Source organism: Larus michahellis, chromosome 8 (genome assembly GCF_964199755.1).
Source record: "Larus michahellis chromosome 8, bLarMic1.1, whole genome shotgun sequence".
NCBI lineage: Eukaryota > Metazoa > Chordata > Aves > Charadriiformes > Laridae > Larus > Larus michahellis.
The window spans coordinates 11,636,719-11,651,238 of NC_133903.1; the positions used below are offsets into that span (position 1 = coordinate 11,636,719).

A 14,520-nucleotide genomic window follows, 5' to 3' on the forward strand; every position below is an offset into this window, starting at 1 on the left:
AAACAAAAAAAATCAAGCTTTGTGAGAATTTTCCTAGACACCACTAGTAAATATCAAAAACTGCTGAAGGTAAGTGGAAGATGAAGGCAACAGAAAGAACAAAAGGCATAGCTTGTCTTTTTTTTCCCACTGATGTTCTGAGATGCCATTTCAAAAGGGTTTATCTCGAAGCATACAGACACATGCTAGAGGCTGGGCACATAATTATTTAGACTCACTGACTCAGATGTTACCTTTAACTGGTTTGTCAGTTGTCATGCACCATCTGACAATCATGCTGAAGAGATGAAGTACAAGCAAGACTGCACGTGTACTTTCTAACTATAGTGCTGTATATTGCACCAAAGCGACTGTCAAAGACAAAAATCTAATGCGCAGCTCTTCAGGTAGATTTTTCTACTAGTAAGACATGAAACGCTGGCCTTTTATGTATCTGGATTTAAGATCAGAGACCTGCAGAGCTACCATACTTATGCTAAGGTGCCAAGGCTGTGAAGTATTCAGAAACTTTAACTACATTTTGCTGTCAGATTATGAGGTCATATCAAAGAAGCTTTTGCACAAGTCTTCCCTTAACAGTTAATCTAATCTTAACAGCCTACATATTTCAAGTCATGATGTGTTTATAAAGCTGTAGATGTCACTAATCTGAAATAGTTTGCAGACACTCTGGAGGGACAGAATCAAAATTGTTTTGAAATCTGTTCATTGAAGAACTGCATCCTTTCCATGTGCTCCGTGACAAAAACAATCAAGACTGACAGACTGGAAAAATCTCTTGCTTTGCTGCAAAGACAGTGATGCCCTAGTATCTGCTAAATTAAGCCCACCTCTGCACGTATTTGTTCTGCTCCACTAGCAGGAGGTAAAAAAAGGGAGTCAGAGTGATTTGTTCTAGGCAGCACTGAACTGTATCTCAGGATATCTGAATTCAGTAAGTACAGAGTAATTTACTAATTTTTTTTTTTTACAGTTCCTGTAAATTTCTACAGTGACAAACATTAAGCCTTTTAGGAAGCAGAGCAATGAAGCATCACTGCCTGTGAACAACAAGACTTGAATACTGCAATATTCTTGGTTCCATGGAGTCACCTCAGCCATTATAAAATAGCACACTACAGACACTTATGTACCTATGTTTGATCATGTTTTCTAAGCCACTTCAAAGAGTTTCAGAACAAATACTTCGATAAAGTGACAAAGGAAAATCCTACATATACAAACTGCATTTACAATCAAGACCTATACTGCTGCTACCGTTGTTTAGACTTGAAATACAAGGAGTAGAATTTAAGTGAAGCTTTAAAGAACAAAGTCACATATAATCCTACTATAGTTTTGTGCTTTTCATATATTTCCTGAAAGAGGCTCTTGCAATACTCTTAACCATTTATTTAACACTGCAGCTATGCCTAGTCACTATGATTAAGGGAGATAAACATATTCAGAATAATTCATCTACACTAATTCCTACAAGGAAAAGAAAATGACATTAAAATAACCCTTGCATTTTAGGCACATTGGCCCCTAACATACACTAAGAACTATAAAGTGATTACAGTTACTTAGAATATCTTAAAAAGATACTGGCAGAAATATTTCTAACTTCATTTAAGTCACCAAATCATTGAAACACAATTCTTTGCTCAGGAAATATGTTAAATGTCTCTCCATGAAAACAGGGCTTGAAGGGGACAAAAAGGCACCCTTTTAGCTGAACATTTATGCTCCTAAGTGTTTTTTGTTTAGGAAACAGAAGTCAAAGTTTCTGAAAGTGGGCCTGAGGTAGACATACCAAATTATCACAGCTAATTCTTTTGATAGCTTTGAAATGCGCCAATTGAATCAAACTTGATTTCCTTTTTATTTGACTAGTTTATAACTTTTCTTCTGTCAAACTAGGGAACACTTCTAAAATCTGCACTTTTTCATAGAGTGATCCATAATGCTTGCAGTTTACATCTGCATGGAGGGCACATACAAGATAGTACCTCACAGAGATTTCCTGTTCTATGTTTTCTGTTCATGATGTTAAAAAAAAGCAAATAAAAACCAATAACACTACCAGACTTCACAGTAAAACCAGGAAAACTGAGCTTCAAAATTATGGTTTTAAAAGTAGATGTATCAAATGCACAAACAAAAATATGGGAAGCCTTAGCATACACACCAGATTACATCTATGAAATACTACAGACACTTCGGAATATGCAGACCACGTAGATCCTAACAGCAGTAACCAAGGCAGCACCTGAAGAGGTACAGCAGACAAAGAATGTGATATTGTAACATAAAACAACCGTTAAGAGCATGACTGAATCAGCTAGAATCCTCTGGTGAGAAGAGGAAAATTGTTCTTTCTGTTTAAGTTACCTCATTTTCAAGGAGGAAAGCTTCAGACTAGCATAAGGGCAGGCAGGCAAAGAGGTAGAGAGCAAGAAGAGCTCAGCAAGATCTGGGAATCTGCAGTTTATTCAAAGACCAGGAGACTACTGAGAAAAGTAGACAGAGTTATTAAGGGTAAGAGCAAAATACCAGCTCTGGGGTTGACCATCAGTGTTGGATACCAAGAGCTATGAAGGAAATCTGAAAATACTACCCTCTGTAATAAATTTGGCAAACAATACAATAGAGAATAAAACCGGAAAACGTCCAGATACATAACGGGACAGCAAAGTATCAAATTATCACTGAGAATGTGCTGGAAATGCATGCCTGTTTCCAAAGGTTCCCCTAGAACACTGTCAGGCTGTATTTTCAAATTAACTCTTAAACCACAATTTCTTCTCAGGACGATCTCAGATTAAAATAGGGTCCATTGTATTTCAGGTTGCTTCCTATCCACACCTTTCTTCTCTCTAATATTTAATCAAGGTGTGAATGTTGCTGTATTTCTGATGTAGCACTGTCAAGAAAGGGAAACAGAATTTGTAGCCTCAAATTTAAGTTTATTTTACTTTATGCTAAAATCTCCTAGTCACCAGTGATTTCACCTGCTTTGTCCCCAAAGGTGTTTAGTGAAAGGGAAAAATCCTTTGTGACGGCATCTGTGACAATAAAGTATTGGTATGCACCAGAGAAGCAGCATGCCAGCCAAAACATATGCGAGGCTGATTTCCCCCTCCCTCCCATTGGTATCTAGCTATTCCTGTTGCAGAGCTTAAGCCAGGCTACAACAGTGCCAAGCTTTAACTACAGATGAATTCTTTCCAATATATTTTTCAATGTCATTTCTAGACATATTTTTACATTTTTATTGCAAATTCAATTCCCAGAGGAGCTCAAGCATTTCGCAGACTTTGTGAAGGACTGCACCTCAACAGATTGTTAACTTTCAGAGTAAGAGGGCAAGTAAATACTTACCAGTGGGTGGCAACAGTTATGGGTAAAGGTAGTTTGGGACCAGTACATATCAGAAAGAGGTCTCCAATATATGTAACTTCATTAAAATGTAATTCAATTCTACCAGGATATGAGCCATGGATTTTATAGTGTCATACTACAGCACTTCTTGACAGACATTTTGTAACCACATTGGAGTTTCACAGTACGAGTTAAGTTTAACATGTTAAACACGTACAACACAAATACCTTACCTGAACTCAATTAGGGATAGCGTACATTGTCACACCTTTGCCATATAAACACGTCAAGTTTGCAAACATAGAATGATTTAAGAAGGGTCAAGCTTGTGATAAGACATTTACCATGTTTGAATATAATTATACATTTTTAAGAAATACTTAAAACACCTAGTCTCCTAACATGTTAGGACAGATCTTGCTCCATCTTTCAGTGGATACGAACTCCAGGTAAGAATATCAACTAACTAACTGAAACATGATTACTCTTTTAATACGAGTTTTGGCCTTTTTCTGCAGCAATATATTCAACATTCAATGCAACAAACCACACTGTCTCCAACTTACAGATATTAACAGTTGAATCATCACAAGGTATCTCTGGATGGGTATATAAAGACAGACTGCATAAAAATTTCACAAGCTGTTTTTCAAATTTAAGCAACAACAAAAGTCCTTGCAAAATAACAAGTTAAACAAGCAGATTCTTTAGTTACATGCTTTAAAAAAAATTCATCCCCTGAATCTCATCTCAGTTCAAGAGAAACTAAAAAACTCTTTTACCTGGGAATTCAGTTTGCGTTGTTCTGCCTCGCTTCCAATGCCACTGCCTCCTATGGGCTTCTTTTTGTAAGAACCTTCCAGTCATCAGAAGTACAAAGTCCTAGTGATAGCAAAAGTAAATAGATTGAACATTTTATTATTTAAGGTAATGAATTCATGTTATATTCTGACAATGTAACTTACAACAACCAAAAGAAAAGTATCCTGGAGGATATTCAAAATGTCATATCAAATTAAATCTACAGGCAAAACGTACCCTTCTGCTTTCTAAATGCAGAATGATTCCATACTGAAAGTGAACATCCCTTCAAAGGAAAAAAAGCTGACACAAGGGACCTAAGTTATCAACAGATAGAGGGAACAGTGAATTAAAGACTTGGAGATTAATCAAGATTGGGAAATGTAATTTGGATGATAGAGTATCTTTGGGGTTTTCATGAAAAGGAACATGAGGAACATATGGACAATCAGTGTCAGATTAACATCTAAATATGATGAGATCACTGAATACTCATGCACCTTTCAATACTGTTTCATCACACTATGCCTAAGAGGTACCTTCCAAATAATTCCTATTAGAGGATGAACTAATTAACTGAGTAGAAAGACATTGAGAAACTCCTGTCAGTATAAGCCAATGATTAAATCTGGCACATGGCTTTTTATGTTTTTGAAAAATAGTTAGGTAAGGTTTTAAATTAGTGTAGATTAAGTAGAGATTTCCAGATTTCAAAGGCTTTCTAACAGTTTAACCATTTAACAACTTTTTTGAATCTTCAATAAAATACTACTTGATAACAGATTTTAGTCTCCTCTGTTTCTAAATCCAAAGGCAAGGAATAATACCTCCCTGTTTACAATTTTGTCTTAAGAGAGAGGGGGAAAAAAAAAAAAAGTACTTCAATAAAAAGCAATAAAGAAAAACAGTTTCCTATTCACAGGAGCTAATTATGTTTACAAAAAAAAAAAGAAGAAAAATTCAGAAATTGCTTTCAGTAAAATGCAAATAGTAGCAGAGGGAGATAAATAAAAACCCAATAGAATTGCTTAGTGTGATTTTACAATCACAGCTTTCAGAGGCAGAGAGCTGAAAAAGAATAAAAAGTTGCTTTCCAATAACACAGAAATAATAATGTTACAACTAGCCAGTAAACAGAGGCAGAAAATGGGTAACTAGAGGAGAGTGGCAGAACCAGCTTTTAGTGACACAGTGATAAAAAGGAGATAAAAAGCAGCAGAAAACACTGACGCAAACAAGTATTTGTAAACACCAGATGAAGAGCAGCTGAAAGCAATAACTCAGGCTATAACATGGCTGATAAAGCAGCCTTGCAACATTCTAATCACCTACACTCCCAGGACTCCTTTTTTTTGTGAGGAGCAAATAACTCATTGTTTTGATAGAGCGGTAAATTTCATGCATAATTTTGAAGTGCTGAAATAAGACGCATCCCTTAGGAAAGCAGACAGTTTCCAAGTAATTGAGAAATGGACATTGGAAATGGAATTACAATGCAGTCTGGATAGAACAATTCCCATATGGAGAGATTCCTGCAGAGCGGGACGTCCTTATTATTAGACTCCTCTTGGTGCCCAGAAGCAGCATCGCTTCTACTGTTTGACTCTGCACTGGTAACTTCTGATCATCCTACCTCATGTACACGGGAAGGAGGGATGTAACATTACAAAAGAACAATCAGGTACAGTTTATAAGAGAGGATGTACAGGCTTTATAGAAGTCTCCCACAGCCATCTACAGGTGCACATAAACTTCGACAGAGGATTGCCAGAAGGTACTTGAGCATCTTAACTTGCTTCCTCCCTAAAAAGCAGGCAAGTCTCAAACAGGTTTTACATATAACTGTGCTACCACCCATACACTTTGCCAAATACACCCCTCAGAACCCACCTAAAGGGCACATAGGTCTAGCTAATAAGGGCAGGGCAAAGCCCAGAATGAAATGTCACTTCAATATGATTAAAAACTGTCTCTAAGCATTTGTCTTCATTGTGTTTAAGTGATCCTGAAGTACAGAGAAGTATGTGGATGGACCTTGGGCCAATAATAAATTCAACAGCAATAGAGCCTCAGAATGCAGATGCATGACATAAACGTGTTGGAAACAAATTAGATGCAATAAAATAATTGAACATTACTCTTCATACAATTAATTTGTTACTAACTGACATTAATTGTACCTTTCCTCTCAGATTTCTGTGAAGCTATTCTAAATCACATAGTTTCTAATTTGCCTGAAGCCTTGTGAGGAAGCAGCATGTGCAATAACACAGGGCGATGCTTCCCATCGCTCCATGCTGTTACATTCTAAATGACTCCTCTTTGCACAGCCTCATCCCTCTTTTCTATACATCTGTAATAGAAGTAGAGCCTTTACACTTGGTAAAGGCTTTTGTCATCTACATACTGTATACAACAGATTAAAGCTAGCATCAGCACAGAATCAGAATTCATAGCTTTCAGAAGGCATTCCAGTTTTTGCTAAAAATATCCCTGCATACTCGCATTAACAATAACAAAAAATATGAGTCTGCTCTATGAGCATTCAGCTCTAAAATTGCCCCAGATCCTGAGAAACAGCATGCAATTAAACTAACAAGATCAGAACAAGAACAGAACAGGAATCAGATTTCTAAACCTCTCTGGAGGGTGCCATATCTGCACACATGTTGATAGGACTATTCCCTTTACTTTGGTGATTATGCTGCAAACTGTTTATAACTCTTTCTTAGACTAATAAAAAATGCACTTGAATAGAGCTTCACCCAGTGAGAGCCTACAAGTTCTTCTTGCACAAACCTTCCCTGTCATAAAAGAGATTCCTAACTGTTTCCACTGACCTGTTTGGTGGTTTTGGATTTTTTTGATCGTTTATATGACAGTAATATTTTTTGGTGTACAACTGACAAAAGCACATCAAACATTAAAGATGGCAAAAGATTAAGTTTTACCAGCTACCCCTATGTCACAAAAGCTATCCTTTGTCAGCCTCACCTCCATCCCTGGAAAGATGATGGGACAGCTCATTCTGGGCATCATCTCAAGGCATGTGGAGGAAAAGAAAGCTATCAGAAGTACTCAACATGGATTCACCAAGGGGAATTCATGTCTGACTAATCTGATAGCTTTCTATGATGGCATGACTGGATGGATAGATGAGGGGAGGGCGGTAGATGTGGTCTACCTTGACTTAAGCAAGGCATTCGACATGATCTCCCACAGCATCCTCATGGGGAAGCTTAGGAAGAGTGGGCCTGATGAATGGACAGTAAGGTGGATAGATAACTGGTTGAAAGACAGAGCTCAGAGGGTAGTGATTAGGGGCACGGAGTCTAGTTGGAGGTCAGTGACGAGTGGTGTTCCCCAGGGGTCAGTACTGGGTCCAGTCCTCTTCAATATATTCATCAATGACCTGGACAAGGGGACAGAGTGCACCCTCAGCAAGTTTGCCGATGACACAAAGCTTGGGCGGGGGGAGGTGGCTGACACACCGGAAGGCTGTGCCGCCATCCAGAGAGACCTGGACAGGCTGGAGATCTGGGCAAAGAGGAACCTTATGAAATTCAATAAGGGCCAGTGTAGGGTGCTGCACCTGGGGAGGAATAACCCCAGGCACCAGTACAGGTTGGGGGCTGACCTGCTGGAGAGCAGCTCAGCTGAAAGAGACCTGGCAGTCCTGGTGGACAACAGGGTGCCCATGAGCCAGCAATGTGCCCTTGTGGCCAAGAAGGCCAATGGCATCCTGGGGTGCATCAAGAAGAGTGTGGCCAGCAGGTCAAGGGAGGTCATCCTCCCCCTCTACTCTGCCTTGGTGAGGCCACCCCTGGAGTGCTGCGTCCAGTTCTGGACTCCCTGGTTCAAGAAGGACAGGGAACTGCTGGAGAAGGTACAGCAGAGAGCTACCAAGATGATTAGGGGACTCGAACACCTCTCTGATGAAGAAAGACTGAGGGATTTGGGTCTCCTCAGTCTGGAAAAAAGACGGCTGAGGGGGGATCTTATCAACACTTATAAATACTGAAAGGGTGGGTGTCAGGAGGATGGGGCCAGGCTCTTTTCAGTGGTGCCCGGGGACAGGACAAGGGGTAATGGGCACAAACTTGAGCATAGGAGGTTCCACCTAAACATGAGGAGGAACTTCTTTCCTTTGAGGGAGGCAGAGCCCTGGCACAGGCTGCCCAGAGAGGTGGTGGAGTCTCCAACTCTGGAGACATTCCAAACCCGCCTGGACGCATTCCTGTGCAGCCTGCTCTAGGTGACCCTGCTCTGGCAGGGGGTTGGACTAGATGATCTCCAGAGGTCCCTTCCAACCCTATGATTCTATGTGGTATTTTGGTCACCACAAAACTCTTTATAAATTGACTATCATCCTCACCCTTATGAATTCAGACTTGTGCTTCCTTAGCTGTAATTAGTTCTAAGAGAAGTCAAGCAAAACACAATTAGGTGACACTAAGTAAGTTTTAGGGACTCATTAACCTGTCATTCCATATGAATTTTGGTTGTTGACTGTACCTAGTGAAACTGGGGAAAAACCCCAACAACTCATAGGGGTGTGTATGCAAATTTTAAGCCTTATTAAGCACCAATCACATATTAGAAGCCCTGAAACACAGCAGCAGGATTTCCCTGTCTTGCATCATTTTGACTGATAGAAAGATTTGGACATGGTGCCTACTGTTGTTCTACAAGGAAGAAAGTATTGTTCCATAGCGTGTTGTGTGTGATTAAGTGTTCTTTGTTATCCTGTGCATTTTTCTGCAAGATTCCTGCCAATTTACTGTAGCAGTAAGTCTTCTGCAGAAGCTGCAAATGGAAAAAGAGCTGTAACCTATGAAGCTTTTCCCTACTGGTACTTGTAAGGCTCTTAGTGAAGAAAAGTCAGTTGAGAGAACTCACAACTACTCTCAAATTCCAAAGCCAAAAATGAAAATTTGGCAGGTATCAAGTTATAACCTGCTGAGCTTCACTCTGCATTTTTTTAAGGTACCAGTGCTCCCCTGTGCAGGGACAGAAGCCTGCCCCACTGGCACATCTTTTTGTAAACTGTCCAATTCAAATATTTTCATTGGGTACACGCCATTCAATTTGAGTAATTATTTTTCCCTCCCTTTAACTAACCACAATTTGCTGGTTCAGTTGAATTTACATTTTCCACATGCTCTTGAAAAGTGAAGATTTTAATATTGCTGTTGCCACAAATCAGTTGGCCTTGGTTATAGTTTAGTTGTGTCTTGCTTTATTTGTAAGGGATTTACTAAGATGAGAGGTACACAACAAATATTCCTATACCCATTGGAGCTGCCTTCTGCCGCAATATTTAAATCTTTGGCACATATTTCAAGCATATATGCAAGTTTTATTAAATTTATGTACTTAGTCAAGCATTTAGAGGCCCAACTCAAGCTTAAAATTAACAAATATTAAGTGCTAGATAATTCTGTAATCTCCTATCTCTAAAACATGCAGTTTCCTTTTGATACCTAATCTTTGTGTCTTTAAAGAGACATGGAGCAAAACAAGTCACATATCATGTGTTTGATTAACAAGCTACTTCATCATTGGCTGCATACATTCTTTCACCCTATTTTAGAACATGCAGGTAGACCATAGCAATGCTGTTTTCCTACTGGTTTCTTACTGGTCTAATCCACGTGGAATTATTTCCAAAGACAGTCTCTTAACTGAGTTCACGTCTTTTTGTACAGCAATGTTAATAAAGTATCTAAAGCAAAGCAGAAAAGGGACTTGAAGCAGTGGGTCAAAACCCCAGAGAAAGTTTTAAGAATAAGGTTGATAGAGGGACAAAATCTCTTTTTCTTCTGCCATCCACTATAGCTGGGGGAAAAATTCAAAACCAAGATATTGTATACAAGATTAAAGTCCTTCAAAAGTCCTTTTGAAGTCATAACACAGCTGCATACAAGACTGTATTCTCTGATTTCACCTGAGTGTTTGTGTGGGATTTCACCTCACTGTGGAGTGCAGGTCTACCCCACCCTTGTAATGTAAAGTTAATTTTTCAGATCTTTCACTCCTTCAGTTACTTGCAAAGGTTACAACTACACTAAAATTTCCCTTAGTATTAGGCCAGCAACACTATAAATATTAATTACTTATAAAAAAACAGTAACCTAAAAAATAAACCTCTGACATTCATTCTCATCACCTATGCTTCATAAGTGTTAAAAAAAAAAAAAAGAAAAAACAAAACAGAATCAAATTTTATCATAAGGATAGTGCTGAGAAGAAGGAACTATGATTGCCAAGTTGTAAAAATGCTCGAATGTTTTCAGAGGCATAGGCCTGAGTCACTTAAGCATTTAATTCCTATTGATCTTAATGGAACTCAAGCACTTCTATTCCTTCATTCATCTGAGACTTGCGTTCTTAAGGCCTTTCAATCATGGTGAAGAAATGTACCCTATCACTTGCTAAATAAGTTCACTCTAGGTCGTATTTATGTCAGCTTTCATACAGGCAATGCTAGCAAAGAGAACAGCAATCATTTTCATGTAGCTTGGGGCTTGAAACAAGCTCTCACTTATACAGGAGTAAATTCAGGGTAATTCCATTTACTTCATTTGATTGGATCTAGCCTCTTGCCTCTGACACTGCCTGTGGTAAAAAAAAAAAACCTGTACTGTAACATTTTTTCCCCTCCAAAATAAGACTGCATTTTAAGGAGAATGCTTACTAAGAGGAATGTCAAGTTTTCACACCGCTTACAGAGATTGCTAGCCTCTCAATATGGACATTTAAGCACAAGCAACCAAAATTATTGTTTTGCAAAACGAGAGGGGGAAGTCATGCACAGATATAACAGTTACTACAAAATACCTTCCCCTTGCACACACAATTACTTTCCCTTCTTTGCCCCCCAAAAAAGAAAATGGAAGTCTAAACACACAAGTTGCCTGTAGGTATGTCACCACATAAACTATATTGACAAGGGCAGAAAGAACCATGCTAAGGATTAGTACTCCAGCAGTTAAGAAAAAAAATAAGATAACTCAGATACCTAAACATCTTTCCTGGCATGGTAAACTATTTTTACTTTTTTGTTTGCTCTGACGTAACTATTCTCAGCAGTAGCCTGCCAGGCAGGAGCAGGTGTACAGCTGCTAATGTGCCAGGTAACACATTGCTGAAAAGGGGAGCCAATTTTAAGCACTTGCAGAACACCTTTTATCACCCCCTTAGCAGACTTCCAAGTTTGGCATATCTTTGCATCACTACTCTTTAAAATGTTGGCTTTTCTAATTAAATATACAAATATTCCATAACAACTTACTTACTGTTCCCTGTGATAATTATTCTTTCCACTGAAAATTATGGCAACTGGAATCCTCTGCACAGCAGCACATACTGTGTACGCCAAGAAAGAAATCAAAGTGTGTCATCACTGTTGATAGAAGGATAAATATAGTTGAAGTCAGATTAATATTTCCAAGATTACTCATTTCTACTTCAAAAGAGAAGCAAAGATCATGTGCAAAATGACAGCTACCCATCTGGGACTAGAAAAGTCACCATATGGATGTCTTTTTGCTAATTATAGATAAATTTTTGAACTAAGGGATTTAAAAGTAGGGATCTGTCAGTTCAAAAATATACTTCCTCTCCTCCCTCATTCAGGCAGCGCTTTGGTGCTGGCTAATCAATTAAGCAAAGCATCAGATCAGGTAGATTTGCTTCACCTTTAAGAAGGCAGTTTTCTCCTGCTTTGTGTAGTATACAGTCACATTTGTAGCTCAATTAAAGGAAGTTTGTTACAATGATTCCTTTTTTTTTTTCCCCCAGATCAGAGGCACCTCTATAATCTGTTAGCACAATGGACCACATATAAGGCAGTCTCATGGCTCCTGATATTACTGCTTCATGTACGATATCTCTACCTGAACTACAGCATATACTCCTGAAAAGTCTCCCAAGTACATGAAAAGATGTTTCAATAACATAATTATCACCCAAAGTAAGTTATTCCAAGAACAATTACTTCACATAAATTATTAAGTACATATTCCTAACGTTGTGCAAATTGGCTCCTCTTCCATTATAAGATTATTTTTTTTGTTGTATTTTGTCTGCTGAATTGACTGATTTATTCTCTATCAAACTACTGAATTGGTTGCATGTATTTGTAGACCGATCACATTGTTCTTCAGTCTTTGCTTTAATACACTAATAGAGTGGGCTTCTTGACCTTGGGAGATGTTTTCTGTATTTTAAGTCAGGAAAAAAAAAGCTCCTCTAAACCCTGCAGTTTTTGGCCTCCTTCTAGAGCTGCAAACACTAGATGATACTCCAATAACAATTATATCAGTGCCAAATGCAGAGGCTGCACAGTCTTTTCATGCCTGCTTAGCATTTTATAGCATTTATACATCGATTGCATTAGCCTTTTTCTCACTACAGTAGAAATTAACTTCAGCCCATAAAGGTAGCTGATGTGAAGAAAACTGCGTCCCCAATGGATGGGGAGAAATAGGCTTTTCCAGAAGACCACTGAGAGCACTCATGCTATGCTCATGACCCCTGACAAAGCCTCTTTTTCCTCGCCTCTGTTGAGTCTAGTTAAGGTTAGGCAGGGCAAGCACATAGGATGTCACCCCTCTCTCCCAAATGGGCTAGGAGTGTGGGGAAGAGCTAAAAAGATACAATTAAGTTCTGACCAAAAGCTGTGCTCTTCACTCCTCTCCAGAGGAGTTTAAGATACAACATGCATCTTCATCTGTAGTTTACCCATACGAACCCAGTATGAGTTCTGGTTAACATAGAAGAGATATTTTTTTATGCTTTTCTTCTCCTGTACTGGTAGAGTCTCACATTCTGTCCGTCATTAAACCAAGCAGCTATCACTCTTACGCACAGAATTAGTCCTTGTACCTGCCCTAGACACACCCGAGCACCTACTTCCTGAAGATTGCCAACAGTCACCTTTGATACCTACACACCAGTGGGACTGAGGATGAAAAGGCAGATAGAAATGGTAATTGCACCTCATCTATTCAGTTTACTGCTTAGAAGACAGCAATTTCACCTTGCAGAGTCCCCAGCTGTCTCAGGAGCTAGAGCTTCCAGGGAAGCAGGCTGCCTGCAGGATCAGGGAAGGTGCTTTCAGCAGCTGGTGAGCAAGGGCCTATATTCCAGCTTCTCCCATTACCTTCCCTCATAGCCCAAGGGGAAAAAAAAAGTAATGAGATAACTGCAACAAATCGATTACTTTACTTACATGACTTTTAATACAGGTGGCAATGATCTAGCACAATGGCCATCTACTGAGTAACATAATTCTCAATTTGAGCACTAGTTAAGTAATCCTTTATCCCAGGTATGATTCTTGTCCCATCAAGGAGCTAGCTTAACACAGCGTGATTTCCTTCAACTATAATGCTACGCCATTTAACTACAAGAGTAAGCTCTGTCCTCATCACTGAAGCCTTATTTCCAATCATTTTGTTATGAGCAACTTAGTAGCTTATACTTTATCCATGCCATGAAATCTGGAAGTTCAACCAGTCTTTTCACTGTTGCAGTCTCACTCCCAAACAAAGCTTCACAGACATTCCCTTACAGATCACAACCTGCAAAATCATCTTACAGCACTTCCGTCTCTATTAGCTTCAAGTTTTCCTCATCTTATTGTGTTTTCCACCCTTGCTTTCAAGAAGTAAGATTACAGCACGCACATCATTTAGTCCTTCAGCTAAACCAAAGAACCTACGCTTTCCTAGAAAAAAATGCAGGAAGATAGTCAGCCTTCCAAAGGATCATCTACAATTCAGCTTTAAACTCAATCTGACATCCATCCTACGGACAAGAGTAGTAGTTTCTCTCCGCAAAACAAGGGTATGACAATGCACTAAAATTCTAGGCCTATGTTCTGAGCTATTTGATTTTAAACACAAAACTACCTGCCTCTGCCCTACTCCCTCTCCTCACACCACCTCAGCAGCCATCTTAGTGTATAAGCAGCTACCACATTCACACTCCAGCTGACACCCGAGGAAGAGCTTTTCCCTTCCCTCATACCCTAAAAAAATACCAAGCAGTCCTTCCATTATCGCTCTCTATTTCTCCTAGTCTCAGCTGTGGCTCTCTAGTAACACCCCAGCCCTTTAATGTGCTTCAAAAATCACTTACAGAGAAAGCAGTTGCACTCCCACTCAGCGCGTGCACAGCACAGCCACCACAGCCCAGCAGCAGATGGACCCCCCCAAAGCCCGCCAAAAGTTAGACAGCAGGCCACAAACGCCTTCTTTTAAAAATTCTCCATGCCTCCCAAGACAGGCTCCAACTTCTCCAGGCTGACCACTGCCATGCCCACAGACACAGCCTCCAGCCCAGCCACTT

At 39.4% G+C, this 14,520-nt stretch overlaps 1 long non-coding RNA gene across 2 annotated transcripts; it reads right to left on the bottom strand.

The window, feature by feature from the left end:
• Positions 1-924: 924 nt before the first annotated feature.
• LOC141748077 (uncharacterized) lies at positions 925-14,520 on the bottom strand. Of its 2 annotated transcripts, none has more exons than XR_012588896.1 (4): positions 14,311-14,520; positions 11,463-11,569; positions 4,146-4,245; positions 925-2,905 (listed from the first exon to the last, which is right to left on the bottom strand). It is a non-coding gene; the product is annotated as an uncharacterized LOC141748077 (long non-coding RNA). The 2 variants fall into 2 exon arrangements; XR_012588897.1 differs by having other exon boundaries at positions 11,459-11,569.